We start from the raw sequence: 6,255 nt of genomic DNA on the forward strand, positions 1-6,255 counted from the left end.
TACACCACAGCTCATGGCAATGCCAGATCCTTAACCCACTGAGCGAGGCCAGGGATTGAACCCGCAACCTCGTGGTTCCTAGTCGGATTTGTTAACCATTGAGCCATGATAGGAACTCCCCAGGTTCACTTCAATAAGGCTCCATCCTTACCCTGAAGGGAAAAGTCTGGAGGCCACCTAAACCAAAGGAGGGAGATGGGGATTGATTCACTTGAAGGCAGTTTGCAACGCTGACCAATAGTCAGAAGGTCATTGATGAGTGTTGTACAACACACAGAGGCACTCAAATAGGAAGCCATAAGTATTAGGATATTTCTCTAATCCAGGTCTTCCATTTCTAAGCAGAGCATCTACAGTACAACTTGATAAGGAGTTAAATTCATTCTAAAGGCAGATGAAAAACAAAGATGAAAAGATATGGTACACTGTATACTTGAAGAAAAGAAATTGCAATAGATATGGATTACAGGGGCAGTACTTTAACATATGGAGAAAACATCAAAAATACTAAAATGACCTGTCTCTCTTCATCCCTTCAGACTATTTGTATAACTACAAGGATAATGTAAACATTATTAATCAGGTCTTTGGCTTAAATTCTGAGAATGACATTTTAACCTTGTTCAATAAACTTGAATCTATCCTTACTGTCCATCCTGATGACTTTTAAGACAAATAGCAATGCTAGGTAAACCTACTTTTCTATTAAAGATGAGTAAAAGGAAAGAGAAAACAAAGGAGGAAGGAAGAAATAAATAACATGGTACCTATGCAAAAGTTTTGCAAAAGAAAAAAAATTAGCATAATTTTCAAAAGATTATTTTAAAGAGCATTGTTTTGAAGAAAAACTCATTCTTAATAGGATTTTTATGAACCAGAGTTATAATTCAATTCTGAAATTATAGGGTACAAATCAAAGTTTTTTGGTTTTTTTTTTTTAGTTTTTACATCATATTAACATTGTCATGACATTTATATTCATATTTTTTATATTTAAAAATGGGAGATTTCACCAATGCACATACAGCATTTGAAACATTTTACCTATATACACCTTGAACTAAAACTATGTAAATATTTTGTGAAAAATTTCATTTCAAACATCAGAATTTGAGTGGTGCTCCCAATTAAGATTGTTGTGATACTACCTTAAGCTTCGTTATTTCCTGACATATGTGGCAGTTTCATGAGTGGGCTCATGTTGGGACAACTCAGAGAACTATGGGTTTATGATTTGTGGACAAGCAGATGTTATCCTTCTACAAATATAATTATTTTCTTGAAGCCTTGGGTAGTTTTGTTTGTTTGTTTTTGAGAGGGGGCTATGAAAAATCACATAACCTGGGCAAACAGGTATATTAGGAGTCCTGGGGAGCCATGAGAATAGGTAAGACCCAACAACACATTATGGTGCTAGAGATAAAATAAGTGTATGTTTGAATAGCAACTTCTCTTTAAAGCCAGGCCTGGCTCACCTATCATTAGAGACACAGACAATAGTCATTTATTATTGAATATCAACAACACACACTGTTCAGCTTTGCATAAACTGTGAAAATCATAATCTAAATTCAGATCCATCCTTAGGACCAAAAACAAATCACACTCAAGGTAAATCTTGCAAAAGGATATAATCTAAAATACACACACATACACATATATGTAACATTTATATAAAATGAAAATATGATAGTATTTTGTCACTAAAATGATAGAATAATGGTAATATAATAATAGGGTAACTAATGTTTATTAAATTTATAAAATCTTGTATTAAAATATGAATGTTTGCAGGGAGTTTTAAAATTACATATTCCATTTCATTTCTAGTGATTAGTCTGTTCATATCATCTATTGTTTTTTTAAATTCAGCTTTGGTGAGCTCTGTGGTTCTAGAAATTTGCCCATTTCTCCTAGATTTTTGAATTTATTAGCATATAATTGTGGCCTCACAGGTGAATTCTACCAAACATACAAGGAAGAACTTATACCCATCCTTCTTAAACTCTTCCAGAAGACCAAAAAGAAGCAATACTCCCAAAGTCATTCTATGAAGCTACCATCACCCTAATACCAAAATTAATCAAAGGTACTACCAAAAAAGAAAATTGTAGGCTAATATCTTTGATGAATATAGATTCAGAAATGCTCAAGAAAATTTTAGCCAACTGAATCCAACAACACATAAAAAAGATCATAACCATGACCAAGTGGGATTCATCGCAGGTTTACAAGGATGGTTCAACATATGCAAATCAATCAACGTCATACACCACCTTACCAAAAGAAAAGTCAAAAACCACATGATCATCTCAATAGATGCAGAAAAAGCATTTGACAAAGTCCAACATCCATTCATGATACAAACTCTTAGCAAAGTTGGTAGAAAAGGAACATACCCTAATATAATAAAAAGCCATTTATAACAAATCCACAGCCAATATAATACTCAATGGAGAAAAGATAAAATCCTTCCCTCTAAAATCTGGAACAAGAAAAGGATGTCCACTCTCAGCACTTTTATTCAACATAGTATTAGAAGTCCTAGCCACAGCAACCCAACAAACAAAAGGTATCCAAATTGGAAGAGAAGAGTTAAAACTGTAATTACTATATACAGACAATCCTAAAGACTCCATATACAAACCACTGGATCTGATCAACAAACTCAGCAAAGTAGCAGGATACAAGATTAACATTCAGAAATTGGTTGCATTTCCATATATTAAAAATGAAATATTAGAAAAGGAACATAAAAAGTTACATTTTAAAATTATACCCAAAAAATTAAAATACCTAGGAATAAACCTGAACAAGGAGGTGAAAGATTTATATGTTGAGAAATAAAGAATATTAATTAAGGAAATTAAAGAGGATTCAAAGAAATGGAAAAATCCCATCTTTCTGGATTGGAGGAATTAATCTTTTTAAAATGGCCATACTACCCAAAGCAATCTACAGATTTAATGTGAGCCCTATGAAATTGTTCATGATGTTTTTTTACGGAACTATAATAAATAATCCAGAAATTTCCACGTAACTATAAAAGACCCAGGATTGCCAAAGAAATTCTGGGGCAGAGGGGGAAGCAGGAGACATAACTCTCCCAGACATCAGATGATATTACAAAGCTACAGTAATCAAGAGTGTAATGAAAGGATAAAGATGGCAGAGGAGTAAGACATGGTGCTCACCTTCTCTCACAAACACATCAAAAAGATTCATCTATATGTAGAATGATTCACACAGAACATCTACTGAATGCTGGCAGAAAAACTTAAACCTCCAAAAAGGATAACCCTCCACATAACTGGGTAGAATAAAAGAAACAAAAAGAGAGAAAAGGAATCAGGATGGCACTAGCACTCCTGAGAGGGAGCTGTGAAAGAGAAATGGAACCCACACCCTGGGAAGCCACCTAAGAGATGGGGAGATCAGCTGAGATGGAGGGACCTCAAAGTTTCCAAGAAAAGGACAGAAGCTAGACTGAGGAGGGCAAAGCAAAGTGAGAGTTGCACAGATTATCTGCACCACTGCCCCAGACAGCACAGCCTGAAATGCTTGGGAGGGGGCTGGGTGCTGAGACCCAGGCTCCAGCGGTCAGATCTGGGGAGAGGACTAGGATTGGCTGTGTGGAGACAGCCTGAGAAGCTAGGGAGTGGAACATAACAACTGAGGGAACCCAGGAGGAGGTCTGGGCCCTCAGGAGAAGCAAGGCACCACTGTTGGGGAGGGTGAGAGGAGGAGGGGTGGACCACAATAATAACCCTCTTTCCCTGTACACGAGTGGGCTCTCAGAGGGCAGGGCACCTCTCATGTAGGCTACAGGTGGCAAGAGAAGTTACTTTCTTGGGCTATGGGAGACTGGGCACCTCTCGTTTGGGCTAGGGCAGTGGGAGGCTAAGTGTGACATGGCACCTCTTGCGTGATCTGCAAGTGGCAGGAACAAATGACAGCAGTCATCTCAGAAACCAGAGGGAGGCATGACCTGCCACCACCAGGAGTCTGTGAACAGGCTCCATCTATGGCTCCAATCACCTCAGAGGATGGCAAAAAAGAGGGCACTGCAATCGAGAACCACCCATTATTGCTCTCACTTCCCTAGAAACACACCCACTCTGCTGCTGCCACTGCCAAACACTCCGGGAAGTGCCCACACATGCCTGATCACTGTCACTTCCCAGGACCCTGCATCTAGGAGCAGCCTGTGTAGCACCTTCAGCATGGGGTAAGCAGGACAGGGCACATCATGTGTGGTCTACAGGTGGTGGGGCAAACCACTCTAGCTATCTCTGACTCCAGCGGTGGGCGGTGGCCCGCCACCACTAGGAGTCTGTGAACAGGCACCACCCAAATCACCTTCAGAAGGCACCACAGAGGAGGGCATTGTGATCAAACATCACCCATTGTTGCTCTCACTCCCCTGGGAACTCTCACACCCTGCTACTGCCAAATACTCCAGGCACTATCTAAATTTTCCTGAAACTCATTACCCACTTCCCAGGGCCCTGCAAATAGGAGTAGCCTGTGCCAACGTCCTGCAGGTCCTAGGTACTGTCAAGAGCCCAGCAAACAGGCACTGACTACTAGCCCTACCCATTACCTCCTTCTCCCTGGAAACACACTCAGCACCCTATCAAGAGGATAAGAGCCTGCTCACACCAAGGAAAGAGACAGCAAATATCCAAACTCCAAAAATAAATAGCGATCCCCCTCCACAAGATACAAAGGGGCACTCTTGCATAGACATAGCCCTCCAAGACTACAGTAGTTGGTTTACCTAAACTCACAGAAAAAGAAAAATATAAGTGAAATGAAGAAGCTCAGGAACCATTCTCAGTTAAAAGAACAGGACAATTCACCTGAAGCAGCAAACAATGAAACAGACCTCTGCATCCTCATACACACTAAGTTCAAAAGGCAGATGGTGAAAATACTGAAGGAATTAAGGGTGAATATGAGGGAAGTTAGAGTGGATTTAAACAGTAATGCAGATTACTTTAGAAAGGAAACAGAAAATATGAGGAGCCGAGAAAAATTAGAAAATTCTCTTGCAGAGAAACAAACCAAGTTAAAGGTACTAAAGAGCAGAATGAACAATGCAGAGGAATGAATCTGTGACTTGGAAGAAAGAGTAACTGAAATCACCCAATCAGGACAGCAGACAGAAAACCAAATTAAAAAAACATGAAAGCAATATACAAGATCTTTGGGATAATATAAAGTGGGCCAATCTATGCATAATACGGATTCCAGAAGGAAAAGAAAAAGGAGATTGAAAATATGGTTGAAGAAATTATAGCTGAAACCTTTCCAAATCTAAAGGGAACAGCTATCAAGATACAGGAAGCACAGAGGGCCCCAAACAAGTTGAACCCAAACAAGCCCACACCAAGACATATTATAATAAAAATGGCAAAAATTAAAGAGTCTAAAGGCAGCAACAGAAACACAAAGTGTTAATTATAAGGGAACCCCCATAAGCCTATCTGATTTCTCTACAGAAACACCACAGGCCAGAGAGAGTTGCAAGATATATTCTAAGTTCTAAAAGGGAAAAATTTGCAGCCTAGAATACTCTACCCAGCAAGAATATCATTTAAAATAGAAGGACAAATAAAGAATTTCTTCAACAAACAAAAGCTAAAAGAGTACAGAAATACTAAGCCCATTCTAAAAGAAATACTGAAAGGGCTTCTCTAAATAAAAGAGAAGAAATAGACTGGAGGAAATCACAATTGGGAAGCAATCACTTAAATAAGCCAGTAAAGAGATCTAAAAGGAAAGAAAAAAAAAAAAACTATTGTAAAAGTGATGATAAACACAAGGAACAGCAAAAGAACAAATATGAAGATGTTTAAAAAGGACTTCAAAATCATAGAATGTGGGGAAGGAAAGTAAGAAAAAATCTAGACTCTTTTGATAATGTGTTTGAACCTATATGACTATCAGGCTGAAGCAAGCAGATATAGGAAGGGGTTAACATACTTGAAAAACAGGGTGACCACAAATCAAAACGAAACATTACATTCACAAAAACTAAAAAGTACACAAGCATAAAATAAAATGAAATATCCAATCAAAAGAACAGAGTGGCAGATTAGATAAAAAAAGCAAAAACCTACAATCTGCTGTCTACAAGAGACTCATCTTAGAGCAAAGGACACATATAGACTGAAAGTGAGGGGATGGGAAAAGATGTTTCATGCAAATGGAAAAGTTAGGGAAGCAGGAGTTGCAATACTCATATCAGAC

This window comes from Sus scrofa, chromosome 8 (genome assembly GCF_000003025.6).
Source record: "Sus scrofa isolate TJ Tabasco breed Duroc chromosome 8, Sscrofa11.1, whole genome shotgun sequence".
In the NCBI taxonomy this organism is placed as follows: domain Eukaryota; kingdom Metazoa; phylum Chordata; class Mammalia; order Artiodactyla; family Suidae; genus Sus; species Sus scrofa.